This window comes from Ovis aries, chromosome 1 (assembly GCF_016772045.2).
Source record: "Ovis aries strain OAR_USU_Benz2616 breed Rambouillet chromosome 1, ARS-UI_Ramb_v3.0, whole genome shotgun sequence".
Classification (NCBI taxonomy): Eukaryota; Metazoa; Chordata; class Mammalia; order Artiodactyla; family Bovidae; genus Ovis; species Ovis aries.
Genome location: NC_056054.1, coordinates 173,323,478 through 173,346,213, shown reverse-complemented (window position 1 = coordinate 173,346,213; position 22,736 = coordinate 173,323,478). Strand labels below are relative to the sequence as shown.

At 35.8% G+C, this 22,736-nt stretch overlaps 1 protein-coding gene and 1 pseudogene across 28 annotated transcripts in view; both read right to left on the bottom strand.

Annotated features, from left to right (window-relative positions):
* Nucleotides 1-22,736, bottom strand: part of BBX (BBX high mobility group box domain containing) — a 291,573-nt gene that overhangs the window by 142,321 nt on the left and 126,516 nt on the right. For 17 of the 28 annotated variants that reach the window (XM_042230795.2, XM_060417209.1, XM_042230803.2 and 14 more), the window contains one exon: nt 18,630-18,703. The exons of 6 other annotated variants lie outside the window; for them this stretch is intronic. The gene's annotated coding sequence lies outside the window, so the exon portion shown is untranslated. Of the gene's footprint in view, nt 1-30; nt 149-18,629; nt 18,704-22,736 lie in introns of all 28 variants that reach the window. 5 more of the 28 variants (XM_012189597.5, XM_015092422.4, XM_060417206.1 and 2 more) reach the window with 1 other exon arrangement.
* LOC132659967 (large ribosomal subunit protein uL16-like) overlaps nt 1,468-22,736 on the bottom strand; it is a 147,785-nt pseudogene continuing 126,516 nt past the window's right edge.

Genomic DNA, 22,736 nt, shown 5'->3' with positions numbered 1-22,736 from the left:
TAGTCACTTAATAAATGCTGATTGACTTACTACAGTGGAACAATTCGCCTCTGGTATGTCTCAATAAGCCAGTGAATCCTCCACATCTACAAACATGCTGGAGATGATACCAGGTACTGTTAGAGGCTTGGGGTCTTCCTGAGGGTGCCTGGGATAAGAAAAACACAGAGAGAGACCAAAGACAGTCAGGAGAAACACAGAGAGAGGGAACATGGAAATAAACAAGAGGATAGAACAGAGTGAGAAGAGTCACAAAGTCAGCAGTTATAGAAAGATTAAGCAGTCAGACATACTTAAGAGACAGGGCGGAGGTCAGTAATTTGAACTTGGGTTTCAAGTTGGAAACCACATTTTTGTATCATTTACTCCTGTAGTAAGTGCCTTTGTTTACTAAATTTATGATATAATTGACCACTTCAAAGTTATTTCTAAGCTTTTTATGAGCTTATTTATCTTTATCTATTAAAATTCATCTTTACACAGTAGCGTCTTTGGAGACACATCTACACAGATAAAAACACAATTCTCAAATTAACCTAGCAGTAAATATGGAAATATTTTTCCAATTCTTCAACTTAGACAATGGTTACTTCAGAGAGGTAATGTGACTTGCCCAAGGCCACAGGCAAGAACATAATAATTGGGGCCACAAATCTAATTCCAAACTCTAGGACTTTTACTGACATCCTATATTCTCTACTACAAATGAATCATTTATAAATCCAAACTGTTTTTACAGAATAAAGTTCAAACTACACACTTAAGATAAAACTATGCATTCAGACAATGAACTGCTGAGGTTACTCACTAGAATAATTTTAGAGCTTGAATTATTTAAAAAGTCTATCAGAAAAAATAAAGCAAAATGAAACTACTTCAGAATGATAGAAATTTCAAACAGAAATAAAACTATGCGAACAGGCACTGACAAAATTTTAACATTTTAAAAAAGGGGCTAGAGTTAGTTCATTGCTTTTACAACTATAATTTCAAAATCTTAATGATTCAACAAATTTCAGCTGAAAGATCAAAAGTTCTATATTTCAATGAGTTCTTACATCTAAATATTAGTAAACCTATCTCAAATGTGTTCTCTCATGACGCTGCACCTAAAGTCTATACTGCAACTCTACTTCAGAGTACTACATATAGTAGAAATAATTTAATGCACCTCTTGGTAAACATTGCATTTTCTCTTGAGATATACTGATGCTCTCCTAAATAATCATGCCTTTTTGCAAGCAATCAATTGTAATCAATTTTCTGTAATTATCAGCAAAGCTCCTTTGATACAAGTGAAGTAAGTATGTTAATGGATTTCACAGCAAGACACAAAAATAAGAGACTTCTATTCAATTCTACATCAACATTTTCCCATGTTCAGCAATTTTTAAATTGCCAAATCAAGTATAGTACTGTTCTGCCCTCTAGTGACAGGCTAGGGTTTGTTAACTACATGTTTTTGGATTTTTGTCTTTGCTTTTTGAACAATACTTAGTATTTTTAAAAATATATATGACAGTACTTTTCATAATTGAATAAAGGAATAAAAGAACAAAAGAAACTGGTCAATTTTAATATATGGCTTGTGATATACAAGTCAGGAAAAATATAATTCCTTCTCATAGGAATAGTACACCTAAGAACTACAAACAAAAAGTATCATTTATTTCAATATTTATGCATATTTTTATGAAATTTGGAAAGGCCAAAAATTCCATTCAATTTCTTTGCTAAAAGCTTTACAAATTTTGTAACTATAAATCCCAAATTGGTTAATTCTATTATTTGAGCCTGAGACATCAAGGCAAGTGGCATTACATATACCATACACAGATGAACAATTTTCTAATAATCATAGTAGAACAAAAATATGCTTAATACAAAACTGCACTGAATATTATTTACCTTTAACTGTCCAAGTGGCAGTTTAGGATTTTCCTGAACCTCAGTGCCATCACTAAGAGACTGACTGTCACTTTATACCTGGAAACAGCTGAGACACAATCATTACACAGAGATTCACCATGGTATTTTGACAAAGGTACTTCTTTCTTTCTTAGTTTCTCTTGCCATATATACTCTTGCAAGGATGTAAGGCATTTCCAGAACAGGATTTCTACTCTCACTAATCCCAAACATACTACTTCTGTGTCTATACTCTCATGTTATAAATTAATATGACATTTGTACATGTGAATGTAAAAGGATACCTGGACATGTGAGGGCAATCTGCAGGCAGACTGAGGGTGCTGTTAGGAGCACAAACCCTAAAAGCAGATTCCCAGAGCCTGAATTCCAGCTCTATTTCAATTAGCAGTGTGACCTCAGGCAGATTATTTAATTTCACTGTGTTTCGGTTTCCTCAGGCACAAAATGGGAATAAAGAGAGACACCTATCAGGAGTAATATTTTATGTCTTCAGAGGTATTTGAGTTACACAGGTAAGTATATGAGTTTATCAAATCCAGAAAATGTATATTGAAGATTTATGCATTTCAGTGAATGCAAATTTTACATCAAAAGAAAAAAGTTGGACATAAATGCTGAGCTACAGTCAATAATATACATACTGAAGTATTTAGGGTATTTGCAGTGATGTCTTTACTTTTTAAATGCATCAAAAATGAATTTATGGATGCACAGACTATAGATAATGTAATAAAATACGTAATAAGTAAAATGTTAATGGCAGAATCTAGGTGGTGAGTATAAACGTATGCTATTTGTCTCATTTCAAAATAAAATGTTGAAGGAGAAATATAGCTGATGTGAAGAATAAATAAGGGAATCAAATATGCAGAAGATTGCCTGACAATCAACAGTAGAGAATGACAATACGTTTAAGCAAATGAAAATTATCTAGTCATCCCAAGTTGGAAGAAAAAATGAAGAAAGTAATGAGGCATTGGGCACCCAAACTGGAGTGAGCAGTTGCCACCAAGAGTGTTAAAACTCGAATTTCAAATACATCTTTAAACTGCACAGGCCATGTAGAGAACATGGTCTTTGAAAGTCAGAAAGAGCTGACCTGAATCCTGGCTCTATTTCAATTAGTCAAAAAGCTCACACAATTTATTTAAATGTTCTGAGCCTCATTTCTCTCATACATGAAAAGAGTAAAGATATCTGCATCTAAGGGGCCACTGTGACGATTAAACACACACACACACACTTCTACATAAAATGCAAATAATAACTACTACAGTTCTTTAAAATTATAAGCATTATTACTACTCTTAGGTTGAGTCTTTTATATCCTTACAACTATTCTCTGCAGATGGAAACAAAAGTAACTATGTATTTGGATTCTAACCTAGAAATCTCATATGCAGGTGACCCTACTAATCCAAAAAGCTTTCTATGAGATCTTTATTAAAACAGAAACCTTTTTTAAAAGTAAAACTGTACTTCTTGTAAAAGAAGAATTGGCAATGACAAGGAATTCATTTATCATCTTTCTACAATGCCAATTACATAATAAATGTAAGCCCCTATGGGTGAGGCATTTAGGAAGTGTGTTTGATGATGATGTATTGAAGAAAGTAACACTTAGTATATCTGAGGAAATGATATTAGCATCTGATCTGAAGCAATCTTAGGTAACACATTTAAAGAAAAAAATATTAAAACTATATTTATAGAAGATGAGTTCTGTGTTCCCAGGGAGTGGCTCTGTAAGTCAGTTTAGATCCTTCCATGAAGACTGGCTCAACATAGAGTTTCATATAAAAATCAAAGCAAGAAAGTGGAAATGAGAGGGGAATATTTCAAACATATATAAATACTTTCTGCCTTGACTACTCTGCAAAAACTGCTTCTCCAAATTTAAATCAAAACCATGTGAGAATGGCTATCACCAAAAATGTCCACAAATAACAAATGTTGGCGAGGAAATAGAGAAAAGGGAACCCTGGTACACTGTTAGTGGGAGTTTAAATTGGTGCAGCCACTACAGGGAACAGTATGAAGGTTCCTCAAAACACTAAAAATAGAATGACTGTATGACCCAGCAATTCCTCTTCTAAGTATACAGCTCCCCCAAATAAAAACACTAATTTGAAAAGACACTTGCACCCCAATATTCACAGCAGCATTATTTACAAGAGCTAAGATAACAAAGCAACCCAAGTATCCGTGAACAGATGAAATAAATAAAGATGAGTTATATATAGTATGTGTGCAAACACACACACACACATACACACACGGAATATTATTCATCCATAAAAAAAGAATGAAATTCTGCCAATAACAATAACATAGATGGACCTAGACAGTAGAATGCTTAGTGAAATAAACCAGAGAAAGATAAATATTATTATCACTTATGTGGAATCTAAAAACTAAAGCAAACGAATGAATGTAATAAAACAGAAACATAGATACAGAAAACTAGCAGTTACCAACAGGGAGAGGGAAAAGGGAAATGGCAAGAGAAAGGTAGGTACAAATATAGCTACAGCAGCTACAGTAATATACTGTACAGCACCAAGGACATAGCCAACATTCTAAGAAAAATTCAAATGGAGCATAATCTATGAAATGTGTACATCTGCACTCAGTTGTGTCTGCCTCTTCACAATCCCATGGATTGCCAGGCACTTCTCTCCATGGAATTTTCCAGGCAAGAATACTGGATCAGGTTCCCATTTCCTTCTCTAGGGGATCTACCCGGACACTGGGATCAAACTCAAGTCTCCTGGACTGGCAAGCGGGTTCTTTACCAGCTGAGCCACTGGGGAAGCCCAGTGTAAAAAGATATTAAACCATTTGCTGTATAATAAATGTTGTGAATCAACTATACTTTAATTATAAAATCAATTTAAAAACTACTTTCTCCAAAGGACCCATGGAACACCTAACCCAAACACCTTTTCTTTTTTTTTTTTTGGACAGGAAATAGCATTTATTGGTGAGCATGATTAAGGAGGGGAAAAGTGCTGATGCTCTCATGAGTGCAGGGCCCGCCAATTGTCCAGGGGACCACACTTAGGGGTGTATTTAACCCCACAGTCATCCTGGATGAGCCGCTTTTCTGCCACCATGTTTTCAGATTCATTCTCATTAAACTTAGAAAATCGTCACTTCTTGGAGACGTGGATCTTCTGGCAGCCAGGAAATTTGAACTTGGCCCAGCAGAGGGCTTCAATCACATGCTCCTTGTTCGGCAGCTTGGCGGAGATGGACATTACGACTTGGCCAATGTGAGCTTTCCAAAGGCACCAGACATACCTGTCTGGAGTCTATCCGCTCCAGCGCAAGACAACATCTTGCTGATGCGGATAACGTGGAAAGGGTGGAACTGCACTCGGATGTGAAAACCATCTTTGCCACAGCTTTTCGCCATGCACTTGCTGGCACAAATACAGGCAGACTCGAGGGCTTCAGAGGCGAGCTGCTCATATTCATCTGACACCATGTGGCCACAGACAGTGGGAACTCATCCACGTTTGCCTTCTTATGCCTGAAGTAGAAAATGGACACCTCGGCAGAAGCGGGACTTTGGGTACGGCTTATTCTTACAATACCGGTAACACCAGGCAGGGCGGCGATCCATGGCAACACCAGGATCTTCAGTGGAGTGCCAAAGGGAAAAGCCCAAACACCTTTTTAAAGCATTAAATGTCTCTTATTTTTTCTTGGAAACTCCCATCTTCTTTAGCACTACACTCTATTGCTTTTCCCATCACAGACCTGATTGTTTTTCTTTCCTTTATACTTTTCTTAACAAGCAGGTGTTTCCAAAGGATCTGTCTTAGCCTTATTTTCTACTTTCATCAATTTTCAAAGATTCAGTTTTACGACCTCTCTCTTAAGCTATACGTATCATCTTCAGCTAGAATCTCTCCCAAACTCATAACAAACTCATAAACACATCCTATACATAATCACAGATATTCTCTTTGTGTTTCAAATCCATTCCATCCCATCCCCTCCCACATATCAGTTTCTATTATTATCTCTCTACTTCCAGTAGTAGTATTATCTAAACATCTACAACTTATATTAAAAACCTATCTCTGACTTCCTTTTCAACAAGCCCCACTGCTTTCCTTCCCTCTTAAGATTCCTCTACACCCCCAACATAAGTTCAATCTGGTGCTAAATTCTGCACATTAGTAGTTTAGTTCAAGCGACAAGACAGGGTTTGTATTCTCTGAGAAATTCTTAGAGTGAAAGCTAAATTTACAGTCACTAAAAACAGACAGAAACACACACACATCAATAGCGGCAGGCATCAGACATTTGAGAAAATCATTAAAAGAATCATTAAAAGTAAGTATTATTAATTTTTGCTTGCAAAATGGGAAAAGACTTATCTGATTTGGTGAGTTGGATACCTCAATCCAAAATATTTTAAGACACATCAAGACAGGGTACAACCTTCATGTCTCCTACAATGATCCTATTAACAACTCTCAAACTCTATTAGAAAAACAAATTTCTTTTTGCCTGGGATGTGCTAAAGCCCCTCAAACCAAACTTTCCAATGTCTATTTCTTTTCCCTTTCAATCCATCTCATTTTTTTTCAGTGGTTTATCTGCCTTGAAAAAAAAAAAAGAAAAAAAGTAAATTCAGCCTGACATTTAAGACCCTCTTACATCTAGCTCTAGACCAAAATTTCCCATTTTATCCTTACAAACATTCCATTCCAACAGCAAAAGGTATCTAGGGCATACCTTGAAGATACTGTGTATTTGGATCCAGTCTACTCGAATACAGAAACTGTCATAATAAAGCAAGTTGCACAAATTCTTTGGTTTCCCAGTGCATATAAAAGTATGTTTACACTATAATATATATGGAATTTAGAAAGATGGCAATGACGACCCTGTATGCAAGATAGCAAAAAAGACACAGATGTGTATAACGGACTTTTGGACTCAGAGGGAGAGGGAGAGGGTGAGATGATTTGGGAGAATGGCATTGTAACATGTATACTATCATGTAAGAATCGAATCGCCAGTCTATGTCTGACGCAGGATACAGCATGCTTGGGGCTGGTGCACGGGATGACCCAGAGAGATGTTATGGGGAGGGAGGTGGGAGGGGGCTTCATGCTTGGGAACACATGTACACCCATGGTGGATTCATGTCAATGTATGGCAAAACCAATACAGTATTGTAAAGTAAAATAAAGTAAAAATAAAAATTAAAAAATAAATAAATAAATAAAATCAACTGCAAAAAATAATAAATAAATAAATAAAAGTATGTTTACACAATAGTATAGTCCAGTAAGTGTGCAATAGCATTATCCCTAAAAAAAGGTTCATGCAAGTATTAAAAAATACTTTATTTCTTAAAAATGCTAACCAATCTCTGAGCCTTCAGCAAGTCATAATTTTCTGTAATAGTAACATTAAAGATCACTGATCACAGATCATTATGAATACAATGAATACAATAATAATAATGGAAAAGTTTAAAACATCGCAAGAATGACTAACATGTGACAAACAGAAGACATAAAGTGACAGCTGTTGGGGAAAAAAAAAAGATGGTGATAACATTGCTCAACACAAGGCTGTCTCACCTTCAATTTGCAAAAAATGTAGTATCTGAAAAGTGCAATAAACTGAGGTATGCCTGCATTCCCCTTCTCCAGATTCTATATTTATTCCTCTGTGTAGTCTTCTCTGATATCCTACCTGGAATTTAAGCTCTTCCTCAGAACTTCTGCTGCTGCTGCTAAGTCGCTTCAGTCATGTCCGACTCTGTGCGATCCCATAGACGGCAGCCCACCAGGCTCCCCTGTCCCCTGTCCCTGGGGCAAGAACACTGGAGTGGGCTGCCATTTCCTTCTCCAATGCATGAAAGTGAAAAGTGAAAGTGAAGTCGCTCAATCGTGTCCGAGTCTTAGCGACCCCATGGACTGCAGCCCACCAGGCTCCTCCATCCATGGGATTTTCCAGGCAAGAGTACTAGAGTGGGGTGCCATTGCCTTCTCCACTCAGAACTCTTAGTGAGGTTTATTTATCTATCTATATTCTACCTAATTAGTTTGCCTTCTATTATCATAATGTGACCTTGACAATGTCTATCACTTGGAATATAGTAGTTCCAGTAAGTATTTATCAGATGAATAAGAGGAACAGAAAGTATGTTACTTTTACGTTTTAAGTAAAACAATTCTTCCAGTGAGATTACTATAGGCAGTTGAGGTCCTAAAAAAGGAATACAAGAGCTAGAAAGAGTGCAAACACTCTTCACTCTTATAGGGGAGCCAGAGAAGTTTAGAATTTTGATATACAGTACACTAATAGTTGAAAAAGTACATAATTCAAGTCTATAAAATCCATAGTTATGTTTAGAAAATGCACCTATTTGACTAGAAAAGGGTAAAATTGCTATAAAAAAGACCACACAAATATCCTAATACAAACATGTTAACTTACAGAGAAGCTTTTTAAAGGAACCAAGGTATTTTCATAGACAGTCCTAAATTATCTTCAAATTATAGAGATAATAAAAATAAATAAATAAAAGTTACTAGGGACAAAGAACAAAACTGTAATGCTTCATGCTCATGAAAATTACTAGAAATAAAAATACTTTCTTCTCTTGGATCAATTAATTGTGAAATGCTAAGCCAACAACCTAAAATGAAGGAGAATCTTGCTCCTCTAGTTTATGGATAAACTAGCAAAATAAGGTCATAATAAGGTCACAGCTGTTTAAAAGTTTTTAAATTTTTTAGCTAGGTTGCAATAATCAATTTATAAAAATAGCTCTCATACTTTAAATTTCATTAAAAATTCATAATACGGCTCTTTGTTTTATTAAAATAATTATAATCTTTGAAGAAAACTGTGTAGATTATAAAAATGTACTTTTATACTTAAATAATTTACTTTTTGTTTGAGGTGATAATTTTGTTAATACCAACACTGCATGAGGTGATAATATTCTTAAAATAGCTATACCTCACTGAATGATAGATGACTTATCTCCTAATACTTTCATATACCTGAGCTTTGATTTCGGTTTAATAAAACTGCAAAATTAAATTGGGCAAAGTATACATAAACATCTATTATGATGGTATAGGAAATATTTTAAGGTATTTAACAATATAAAGAGTAAATGTTATTCTTTAATGACTTAAAACCAATCCTGTACTCAATAAAGACTTCATATAATAAAGTGCAACACAGTGAAGACATTTCTCTCGCTGTGAATAGAGATAATAACATGCTTGAAATTCCATTTCAAGGAACAGTTAAAGCAGTAAAAAGTCAAATACCACTTTGACCTACTGGTCCATTGTGAGAACAAACACATTTTCTTAGCAGCCCTGCCCTGTTCTAGGGTTGGCAGTATAACCTTCAGCACTTTTAATCTTCGTAAGAACCTTACACAGACCATATTCACCCCGTTTCACAGATGAAGAAAAGTAACTTTCCCACAGTACAATCAGCAATCGACTGAGTTGCATTTAGTCTTGTGTACAGTCCATCTGACTCCAGAGCCCAGGCTTCTGAGATCAAATTACAGGTGAAAAAAGTGATCCATTTAAATTTGTCTTCTATAAGGAAATCTTTTAAGTTTCTACCTATCTACCTATCATATTAATCTCCAGGAAGCAAGAATGAGTATTAGGCAGTTGACAATCTAGCAGTAAGAATCTTTATACACCTTGGGAAGTAAAAGTTCTAAAATATTTTTTTTCACAGGCACATTCTAAATTCTAATGTATGGAATATTTTATTATAAAAGGAATAATGGGTTAAAAAATTCTGATGATTAGTTCAAAATTAATAAAGAGAAACATAATTAGCACACCTTTACCATCAACAAGATAGATTTATGTTATGTCAGCAATAAAGAAAACCAATACCCATTATCTTAACAGGAAAAACTTTCAAACCTGAAAACTATCATTCCTTTAAGTATTTATGCTACTAAATGGACTGAAAGATGAGCTGTGCGTGTATGAGTGCTAAGTTGCTTTAGTCATGTCTGGCTCTTTGCAACCCCATGGACTGTAGTAGGCCAGGCTCCTCTGTCCATGGGATTCTCCAGGCAAGAATACTGGAGTGGGTTGCCATGGCCTCCTCCAGGGGATCTTCCCAACCCAGGGATCGAATCTGCATTGCAGGCTGATTCTATACTGCTGAGACACCAGGGAAGCCCAAGAGATGAGCTGTAAGTGCCAGCAAATGGCAGAACAAAATGACTGACAGAGGAAGAGGTTTGTATTTAAACAGGGGATTGACACTGGCTGCTAATTTCACACTTTCCTCTATTGTCTCTTTGTATAATACACCTATTTGATGAACGGGCATCTCTAACAATACTGGAAGCATAGCAGGTATTCACAAACTATATTAAGCACATGATTCAGAGAATCAGTTTGGGCCATCTGGGTGGTGCCTGAGGGCTTACCTTTCTCTGCACATGGATATATCTCACGTTTTACGGGTTTCATTCTAATTTAGTAATTAGTATAGCATAACTGAAAATGCTTGGGACAGTGTTCACCAGTTAAATGGTACCTTATTATTTAAGCCTTGTTCAGAAGCCAGCGCCTCCCCATCTAATCGACCTTTCCAGAAACCTGTATACTGTTTATGCCTTTGGAAACTCAACAGCTTAAAACATTACATTCCTGAAGTGGAATGCTTTTGCCTCAAAGAGACACTTGATAATAAATGGCCTTACAATAAATAAATAACCACATAACTCATCTGCTTTTTAAGATCAGCAATATAACCATGTCAGAGGCAGAACAACTGAAAATCAAGCAGATTACAAAAGTTTATAAAATCAAAACACACACACACATACACACACATACCAAAACACAATGTTCTTCTCTAACATCTTTATAAATTTGAATATAGAAATATCCTAAAAATAGCACCCCCTCCAAGAATAAAACATCTAAATGTAGACTTAAGTCAATCTTTCTAGTATGAATTAACTAAATACAAGTACCATACAGTATCTCTTGTGACCCAGCCTGAACCAATTTGCCTTCCTTGTATGTCAGAACCTTCACATGCACTCCACTCAACAGGTCACTAGCAAAGTGTTTAGGGAAGTACTTGGCAGAAGGCTTACAAGTCTTAATAAACTCTTGCTGACTCAATGTACCCTATGAACAATACAACAGGTACCCAGAAATTATTTTGCTGCTCATTTTAAGTTCTTAAGCTCACTAACATTTATTGATTATAGGACTAACTGCAACTTAAAGACTTATTTATGAGGAACACTCCTCCCCCTGAACTAAGACTTGGAAGAATAATTACCTCCAAGTAGACCTGGGGATGCTTATTAATATCAATATCAATGGAATATACAATTGATAAAATGTGAACTCCTGTATTACTAATTCACCAAATATTCACTAAGCAAGTTCCATGTGCTGGACACCATTCCTAGGTTTGGGGGATACAGCCCAAAACAAAACAGACCCTCTAACGTAAGGGCTTCCCTGGTGGCTCAGAGGTTAAAGTGTCTGCCTTGCAATGCAGGAGACCTGGGTTCAATCCCTGGGTCAGGAAGATCCCTTGGAGAAGGAAATGGCAACCCACTCCAGTATTCTTGCCTGGAGAATCCCATGGACAGAGAAGCCTGGTGGGCTACAGTCCACAGGGTCGCAAAGGGTCGGACACGACTGAGCAACTTCACTCACTCACTCACTCAATGTAAACTTAAGGCTTTAGATTTCTTGAAGAGGTTACCTGAAAAAATTACACGTATTCACTCATATATATTTACACTTATCTGTTAATGCACAGAATACCCAGTAAATATAGTATGTATTTTACATTAATGTGCACAGAAATTCTGAGAGCAATGTTATTGGAAATTTCATCCCATTAGATCCATTTAGATCCAGAAAAACATGACTACACTAAAACCTTTTGACAGTGTGGATTATAACAAACTGTGGAAAGTTCCTAAAAGAGACAGAATACCAGACTACCTGACTTGCCCTCTGAGAAACACGTATGCAGGTCAAGAAGCAACAGTCAGAACTGGACATGGAACAATAGACTGGTTCAAAATTCGGAAAGGAGTACGTCAAGGCAGTCAAGAAGCAACAGTCAGAACTGGACATGGAACAATAGACTGGTTCAAAACTCGGAAAGGAGTACATCAAGGCTGTATATTGTCACCCTTACTTAACATGTAAGTAAGTTAAGGCTTACTATTGTCAAGGCTTACTTAACTTATATGCAGAGTACATCATGCAAAATTTCAGTCTGGATGAATCACAAACTGGAATCAAGATTGCCAGGAGAAATATCAATAACCTCAGATATGCAGATGACATCATTCTAATGGCAGAAAGCCAAGAGAACAAAAGAATTTCTTGATGAAGGTGAAAAAGAGTGAAAAAGCTGGCTTAAAACTCAACATTCAAAAAACTAAGTTCATGGCATCTGGCCCCATCACTTCATGGCAAACAGATGAGGAAAAAGTGGAAACAGTGATAGACTTTATCTTCTTGGGCTCCAAAATCACTGCAGATGGTGACTGCAGCCATGAAATTAAAAGATGCTTTCTCCTTGGAAGAAAAGCTATGATAAACTAGACAGCGTATTAAAAGCAGAGATATTACTTTGCCAACAAAGGTCTGTCTAGTCAAAGCTATGGTTTTTCCAGTACTCACACAGGATGTAAGAGCTGGACCATTAAGAAGGCTGAGTGCCAAAGAGATGATGCTTTTGAACTGAAGTGCTGGAAAAGACTCTTGAGAGTCCATTGGACAGCAAGGAGATCAAACCAGTCAATCCTAAAGGAAATCAACCCTGAATATTCATTGGAAGAGTGATGCTGAAGCTGAAGCTCCAATAATTTGGCCACCTGATGCGAAGCACCAACTCCTGGGAAAAGACCGTGATGCTGGGAAAGACTGAAGGCAGGAAAGGGGACCACTGAGGATGCAAAGAGTCAGACATGACTGAGCAACTGAACAACAAGATTCATTTATTTTCCTGGAGAAACACAATTCTCTGTAATAGAGATCAAAGGGAATATGGACTTCAGTATAAAAGTAATTTATCTACCTTTCAGAGTAGTAATGATGGATGAAGTGGTCATGTCTCAACTTATTTGTATTGTCCTTAACTAGCAAATTTAATAATCAGTAGACTGAGCCTATGCAAAATAAATACAGTGCTAAAATTTATTACATATAAGGCTTAAGTTTGAGTCATCTGTACATAGCTTTAGAGGGAAATCAAAATCAAAAGTAAATAAAAGGTAAAATAATAACTTTCAAACAATTAACTGCAATCCACAAAATTAGATCAGTCCTGAAGAGCTTATCTTCTAGTCTGTAAACACACAAGGTGAAGAAAAAAATTACAAACCAATTTAAAGTTATTATACAAAGAGAGTCTCAAAGGTTTGTTTCATTATGGTATATTTTCTCTTTTCACATAGGTATCAAATCATAAGACACTCAAATTATTCTAGTGACACAGAGCACACATTTTTTTTTTAAGTTCAAAAGTAGAACTAAGAGTTAAATTGAGCCTTCATCAATACGATTACTAATCCCAAACATTCATCAACTGAAAGTTTCTCCTATGTATTAGAAAGAGGTACTACAGAGATGTTCAAAGAATTGCATTTAGATTATTACTTGAGAAATTCAATGATTACCTAACCTAAAAGCTAATATCAGAGGAAAGGAGGAAAAGGAAGAGGATGAAAAAAGGAGATTAAAAAAAGAAAGAGAGGGAGGCAGGAAAATTAACAGGGAGAACAGGAGATTTAGGACTCTGTTGTTGGCTTCTGCTGGCTTTATTTCAAATGCAGAATCTTTTCTTTCTGTTTTCCAGAACCTTTAAGACTATGCTATTTTCCTGCTGAATAAAGTAAAAGAATATAGCCATGAAAAATATGAATTGGCTTGATTATAGTAAGCAGAAACGTATCTCAAAAAGTTAAGTGTCTTCTTCTTTGACCTAATTTCCAAATACATTCCATATCAAGTCAACAATGAATACACATTGAAATCAATTTTTACAATCATGCTATTCCTCCATCATACAAAACACTCTGATTTTCAAGTTCTTTGATTTGATTTCTTCCCTCGAAAGACATTCTTTTTTAATACACAGTAACTTCAAAGTGGAAGAAATATGAATTTAGTAATTTCAGATGTCTTCCATTCCAAAGATTCAAAGATAATTCTTAGAATCTTAGATGATACAGTAAACCAGATCTTCTTGTTTATAGATTAAATAACATAGAATTTTTTTTTTAACGTTCTCTTCTTTTTGGCACAGAAAAAAAACAAATACCTCTGGTATGAACTGAATTGGCTGCCCTCAAATTTGTATAATGAAACCTCAGAACCCAGTGTGATTGTACTTGGAGACAGACCCTAGAAGTAGGCAAAAGTTAAGTAAGGTCACTAGGGTGGGGCCATTATCTGATAGAACTGGTGTCCTTATAAGAAGGGGGAAGAGGCCAGAGCACACAGAGAAAAGGTCATGTGAGGGCACAGCAAGAAGGCAACTGTCCATAAGCCAGGAACAGAAACCACACCAGAAACAGAATTGTCAGCACCTGGACCATGGACTATAAGCCTTCAGAACTGTTAAAAAAAAAAAATCTATTGTTTAAGTCGCCCAGTCTGTGGTATTTTGTTACAGCTGCCCGTCTCTAAAAATGAAAATATTCTATTTTTGAAATAGTTTCACTCGATCAGTGATCCAGCTGAATATATAACTGGTAGTTGTTAAAACGATGATCCATTTAGAGAAACACTTGGGACAATTTGAAAAATAATTTACCCCCAAATTATTTATATGTATCTCTGTGTTATTCTAAATTAAATTATCATTTAGAAATAACATAAAGCTTTGAACCCTAAGAGATATCCTCTGCTGTCCTGAGTCTGAGTGCGAGGGGACAATGCCAACAGAGAAGTCATCGAAGGAATTTAAAAAATCTCAGCCTCACTGGAAAACAGCAGCATAGAAATCTTGAAGTAGAAATACTGACTCTTTTGAAACCAAACAGCATTTGCTCTACATGCTGAAGAAAATTTCTGTGGCACTCTTTCTTGTTCTTGTGCCATGTGAGATTATAAAAAATTGTTTTTCTTTGATGCTAACCTTAAAATTCAGAGACGAGGCCATACAGCCACATTTGGCAATCACTCTGTTAGGACTTCTCTGTTCTCAGTGGCAAGAACTGATTAGTTCACAGGGTGACTAGTACTTCCACAGGATTCACTTTTTCAGATAAGGATAAAGCCACTTTTATTTTTCAATAAATCTGTAGGATACTTATACATCAAGGACAATTTTTACAACTCTTGGAAGTGTGTGTTTAAATATAAATATGCAAACATAGTTTATACATACATATACTGTAATAAAAGTATATTATAGTGCATCCAAGATTATTGAACTGTGATCACGTTTCTTAACTACCATTTCTTGAGAGCATCCCACGTGCCTGGCATTGTATCAGGCACTCAACTTAATTTCCTCATTTCATTATCAGCACTCCATGAGGTAGAGATCATTATCCAATACTAAGATAAGAAAACAAAATTTCAGAGGTTAAATAATCATCCAAATTCTTTCAACTTAAAAGTTCCAGAACTAGGATTTATGCCTAAGTTTGCCTGAATTCACAGATTTCTAAGAATGCTCCTTTTCCCCAATCTTAAGGAACTATAAACTAACAAACAAAGCACGGCTTATAGTATAATCCTCAATAGTTAAATCATCTTAATCCACACAGGTGTGGTCGCAACATTTTATAAAACTTGTGGGATTAATCATAACACTAGCTGAGGAGTTCATTATGGCTATCAATTTTCTACGAAGTATAGGACAGAGTAATGCAATCACTATATAGTGAATACGACCTCAGGGTACATTAGAAAACTTGTGTACATTAGAAAACCTTATAGTATGTATATTCTTTCTCTCCAGAATCATTGCTGAAATTGACTTTAAGTAGAAGCACTTGATTACCATTACATGGTAAAATAATTATATTACTACTGGTAAAAACAAACTACCCATTCTCTTATGCTCTCCCTCTATATCCAATTGGATATCTGCCAAGTCCTGTAACCCAGTAAATACAGAGAAGAATTTATTATGAGGATCATTATTTCCCATATCAAACTCTGTATTCAAACCACCGAGGGTCCAGTCTGCAGTAATTTTCTTTCATTTTAAAGCCAACTTATAAAACAGGAATGTAAGCTTAATATAGGGTGTATATCCACTTATTGCATAGTATAAAAGTGATAATGTTCAAAACTTATGGAAACTCTTGAAATGAATGAACTCCTCATTCCCTAAAACTTGTTCACAGATAGGTTTCAAAGTTCAATATGTTCCATGTACCACACAGAAGTTTCACAAATAATTTTCCACGTTAAACAGATTTTTACAGGACGTCTGGAAGCTTAACATACAAGGTGCATTCTGTCTGTCTAGAAAAGCCCAAGATAGGATTGATTATCCAAATATTACCCTTAAAATAGGCATTGTGCCTCCCTATCAGCATTCCCCTACACCACTCCTCTTTAAGAAGCCACTCCTATTTTATGACATGAGCTGGCCATGTGATGTGCTTTAGCCAATGAAATGTTAAGAGGCAGTGACATACACGGCCTCTAAACAGCAATTAAAAGAGCCCAGATTCCTGGCTCCTTCTGCCGTAAGACTTGTGCACCCCAGAGAGGCTGTCCTTCAGCTCTGGTCCAGGAATGAAGAGGACATGGAGCCGAGTGGCAACAGATTCATCAGGAACACGAACATGAGTGTTTTACTGCTATAAAACACTAAGATTTAGGGACTCTGTTTAATTAAACAAAGCTTTGCCTAAGCTGACTAAAACAGCAACATTTCCCAGATTTACTGAACCCTGGGAACCATTTTGCTAGGTAACATTTTCCAAGATTTGTTTCCTAAATTACTCCTGATTTTGAATGGCATATTTTCTATTAGTTAATACTGTACTTATGATGAACATATATGTATACTAGAAGTATAAAGTGTCAGTTTTCTTAATACTGTACTTATGATGAACATATATGTATACTAGAAGTATAAAGTGTCAGTTTTCTTAAATCTTATCAGCATTTTCTGTCAGTTTCTGCTTACAGTCAATAAAAATACTTTACTGAAGTAATCTAATTAACATTCAGATATCAAAGATCAGATGGCTACTTAAGACTGCCATACAATTGCATATTAATGATTTAGTTCTCTGAATAGGTAATATAAAAGGTCCTGCTTTATTTTCTATATATATATTCATATTTAGAAAACTCAGAATATTGCCACAAATTTAATTTTCTTTAAATCTCACTATTAGAATTAGTAATTGAGAACATATTTGAAATTACAGTATAGATATTCAAATTTTCTGTAGTCTATTCTGCTGACCCAGTAAAACCACAGTCAATGGTATCCTAACTGCCATTCATAAATCCAGAATTTGTATTTCTGACTTATTATGCCTTAAAGGAGAGTACAGAAAGGAGGAGAAATAACTAAATCTCAGTCTTTTCACTGGCAATAAGATTTTGTTGGCATTTCAATATCCAAGTAAACACCCTTACAAGTTAATGGCATTTATGTGTACAATGCAAACAATCCTAGACTGTAACATTCAGAAGAATGGTTCAGAGGCCTTATCATATAAAATCATAAAAGCAACATTCAGTCATATATTTACTAAAACAAAAAAGCACACACAGATTTTCTAGACAGACCTAACAGGCTATCAAAAATACTTAAGAACAGAAAAAAGACTTAAGTTTACCATGAACTGAAAATTTGAAGAATAAGTGCATGTCCTGAAAATTGCAACTAAATAATATTTACTATTTTTGTTAATTTTATGTCACATTCCTTGGTCTTATAAATCATCAGTTCACCATAAAGTATTCAAACATCAGTAAACCAATCACACGTTTTTATTCCCAGACTGAGAAAACTCTATGCATTTAAGTAACCATTATTAAAATTAATCCTAAAATATTCCAAAGGAAGCAGTTTTGAATACAACTTACGTACAAAAGGACAGAATTATAGTATGTGAGTTTCAAAGTTTGATATAATTTGCCACATGTATATATTTTAAAATCTCAACTTTTTCTTCATTGTGTGCTTTTCATATTCAAATAGTTTTATGGTACTGCTACACCTGCTTCTATTATTTTTAATCATTTTTTTAAGCTCCCATAATGCTTTTTGATACTGATTCACTTTTCATTTAATGCCAAAGGCAATACAAAAAGCTTTGAGGGAACAAACCAATGTAATATTTACTAAGACATGTATTCTCTAGATAACTGGGGACTTCAATAAATTGACTTTTTACCAATAGCCCATTACATTGGAGAAACAAGCCAGGGATTCTGAAATAGTTAATTTTTAAAAATTAATTACTTTAAAGGAAAATTTAACTTACTTGATAATAGAGATTACATGTCACCTTTAAAATACTAGTAAAATCGACACGTTAAAAATACACAATTATCACACTTCCCTGATCAATACGGAAGGTGAATCCATCAGATGCGAAAAAGTTGAGACCAGCTCTGATACCACATAGCTCTTGACTGCTTCACTGCTTCCAGGTAAATAAGTAAGATGCACCATGGGCCTGCTCTTACCGGTCAAGTCAAGACTTTCCATTGTGATGTCAATGGAACATCAGAACTTCCAACTTCTGTGATGCAGCAGGATTCTGTGGAGGACCCATAGCAAAGTGATTAAAATGGTGAGCTAGGAAGCCCTTTCCAACTACACTGACACTTAGTCTCCTTTAGCAAAATCATCCCTAAATAAGATGTATTAATAGCCAACCAATCAAAATCAGGAAAATGATTAAACATCCCTGGACTAACACTACTGAGGAAAAAAAGACCTAAAGTATTTATTGTCAACTTTAATTTAACAAAAAGATGATTACTAAAATTACTCAATGGGAATTCTGAGGCCAAAGTTACAGAGACAAAGAATTACAAGCAATTACTTCTTAGTTTGCTGACTAAATTCAGGTATAGAGTTATAGGCAAATCCTCTGGAAAAACATGGAGTTAAAATGACATCCTGACTTAAGTCAAGTTATTTGAAATGACTGGTTCAACCGAACCAGTTAAAGCTTAACCACAATTAAGCTATGGTTCAGATGCTTATATTTTATCTTTTAAAGATGAGTGAAGCCAAGATAGTTCTTTTATTAAGGGGTGGAGGAACACATACAAATAGAGAAAAGCTGTTATAAATTACTTTCTAACTACATATGATGAAATAAATGAGGATTGAAATCAAGCGTACAAATTAAATAAAATTTTATATTAATACTGCAAATATAGACATATACCTAAATTATCATTTTTGTGAAATATTTTATTTGTAATGTTTCCAATTTATTTATTTTTAAACTAGTTTATTTATTTTAATTGGAGGCTAATTACTTTTACAATATTGTAGTGGTTTTTGCCATACATTGACATGAATCAGCCATGGGTGTACATGTGTCCCCCATCCTAAAACCCCCTCCCACCTCTCTCCCCATCCCATCTCTCAGGGTCATCCCAGTGCAACGGCCCTGAGTGCCCTGTTTCATCCATCAAACCTGGGCTGGCGATCCATTTCACATATGGTACTATACATGTTTCAATGCTATTCTCTCAAATCATCCCACCCTCGCCTTCTCCCACAGAGTCCAAAAGTCTGTGTCTCGTTTGCTATCTGGCATATAGGGTCATCATTAATATAGACATATACCTAAATTGTAATTTTTTTTAAATTAAGCTATTTCAGTTTCTATGTGAGACATTCATTTAGTTTCTCAAGTGCTTCATATGGCAATACTAAATCACACTCAACTAAGAGAGAATTTCCTACTCCCTTGTGTATTATGACAACATATTTCTTTACAATCAGTAGGCTACAACATACTTCGGAAACTGGGTATCACTTACTGGCTTACTGCTTGATCAATATTGTTAGTCATTTTATGTGTTAGCTAAAGTTTTCTTCAGCCACCACAATATGGAAGAACTCGCTCTTACACATTAAATATCAAAAATGTGTAATGATTCATTTGAGTAATCCTAACTAGATGTAGATAATTCAGCTGTCACCCAATGCTACAGAAGAAAACAATAACCAGAAAGAATAAAATATTAAATGGTCTTACACGGCTTCTCACAAGACACTACTGATTTATCCACATTTTTTAGAACAAGGGTACGGATGGAAGAAGAAATCCATATTTCTTCAGAAAATCTCCATTTTCTGAAGAAAATTACACGGGACACATGAATACTTTCAAATTAAATGCTTCTGTTGTTACGAAGGAAGTGTACAATTCCAAAAACTGATTAAATAAATGGTATAAAAGTCTCTCAATTATTATAAACTAAATTGCTAACATTAAAACTGCTATTTTAAGAAAATGACATATACTATCTCATATATTTATGTCCATGCTTTTTCTTCATATAAATTTATAAAAGCCACTATCAAGAACCATTAAGAGAAAAATTACGAAATAGGTAAAAATCATGAATATCTATAAATAACTATCAAGTAAATAAACTGGTATAAACTTTTAAAAAATGAATTTAATTCATACTGCCACAACTGGGAGAGATGACACCACTCTTATGGCAGAAAGTGAAGAACTAAAGAGCCTCTTGATGAAAGTGAAATAGGAGAGTGAAAAAGCTGACTTAAAACTCAATATTCAAAAAAACTAAGATCATGGCATTCAGCCTCATCACTTCATGGCAAATAGATGGGCAAACAATGGAATCAATGACAGACTTTATTTTCTTGGGTTCCAAAATCACTGCAGTTGGTAATTAACAGATGCTTGCTCCTTAGAAGAAAACCTATGACAGACTTAGGCAGCATATTAAACAGCAGAGACATCACTTTGCTGACAAAGGTACATATAGTCAAAGCTATGGTTTTTCTAGTAGTCATGAACGGATATGAGAGTTGGACCATAAAGAAAGCTGAGCACCAAATAATTGATGCTACTGAACTGTGGCACTGGAGAAGACTCTTGAGAGTCCCTTGGACTGCACGGAGATCAAACCAGTCAATCCTAAAGGAAAATCAATCCTGAGTATTCATTGGAAGGACTGAGGCTTAAGCTGAAGCTCCAATACTTTAGCCACCTGACGTGAAGAACTGACTCCTTAGAAAAGACCCTTGATGCTGGGAAAAATTGAAGGCAAGAGAAGAAGGGGACGACAGAGAATGAATGGTTGGATGGCATCACCAACTCAATGGACATGAGTTTGAGCAAGCTCCAGAAGTTGGCGATGGACAGGGAAACCTGGCGTGCTGCAGTCCATGGAGTTGCAGAGTCGGACATGACTGAGCGACTGAACTGATACTGCCACAATTGGGAGAGAAGGGTCCAAAATTAACTTTGATAGGGTGGGTTTAATTCTTAGCGTGCTACAGTCCATGGGGTCCCAAGGACTGGGACACGACTTAGTAACTGAACAACAACACATTTTTATTTTAGTTTGGAGATTTGCTTACCTTTTAGTTTAAGAAGTGAGTGAAGGCTATCTGAGAAATAAAGTATGTTATGTTCTATGTACAGAAGTTCTGTTAGGAGCTCAAAAACAAACTATCACTAATCTTAAGGTATGTTTACTGATTTGTTTCTATAATCAAATATATACCCCCCAAATAGAACAAATCTATACTTTGATTATTGTTCAATAATTTATCACATGGGATGTAAATATCTATGGATAAAGTGGGCAAGGAGAGGAAGGAGGTTGATTACACTATAACCAGTAAGGATTTTAAAACTCAGGATAACACAGAAACCATGCTGGACTTAACTAACTTAGGACAGGGCAGCCAAAGAATCAGCCAGGGAATAAGCCACAGAACGGAGGTCAATTCCAAGGCTGAAGATCCTGCCTGAGACAGACTCCCTTTGAGTTCTGAGCCACACTGAGACTCCAGATTTTATCTGGCTATTACAAATGCCCACACGGTAACTTCAGAAAAGCAGTTTCAGCACAAGCTGTTCTGTCTGCATTTAAGTTACAAGGTGACTTCATAAAATGTTCTGATTTGATGGAAATGGGCAGCTGTGTGAAGTGTCAAAAGGACAGGTGGGCAAGAAGGGGAAATGTCTAAGGGGGTGGATACAGTCCTGCAGAATGGTGACTTGTGTGTGTGTATGCCCTTAGGCCAAAGTCAGGGGAGATTTTCAGCTGAGCCACCCATGCCTGTCTGTGTTCTCTGGGTCACACGGTGCTTCCTCTCAGCCTTCCCTTCCACCCAAACAGGGCCTTGGATTCCCAACTCCCAAGGACTTCAGTCCCAATAACTCATTAAGGACCTGCTCCTTTTCCAAGGCCCATTTCCCACCCATGAAACTGCCCCACAGGATGTACACCAAGCCAGGACTGACCTGCCACAGCTCAGGATTCCCTCTGAGAAACTATCATGGCAGGTGGAGTGCTAACTTTAAATTATCTATGATTTACCTCTTAACCACAAATAGGACATCTAACTTGGCATCTGAAAAACCTATCATAAAGATCTGGCCTAAGCAACCATTAAAATATCCCAAAGCAGCTGGCTTCTTGATGGTTCACACATTGCCCCTTGGGGTACTATGTTTTGAAAGCTTATTATACTAAAAAAAATGAGATGCCACTTTTTACAATGCGATAGGCTCCCTCATTAGTGTTAATGTCCAATGTAACATTCAAGGCATATCATGGCAA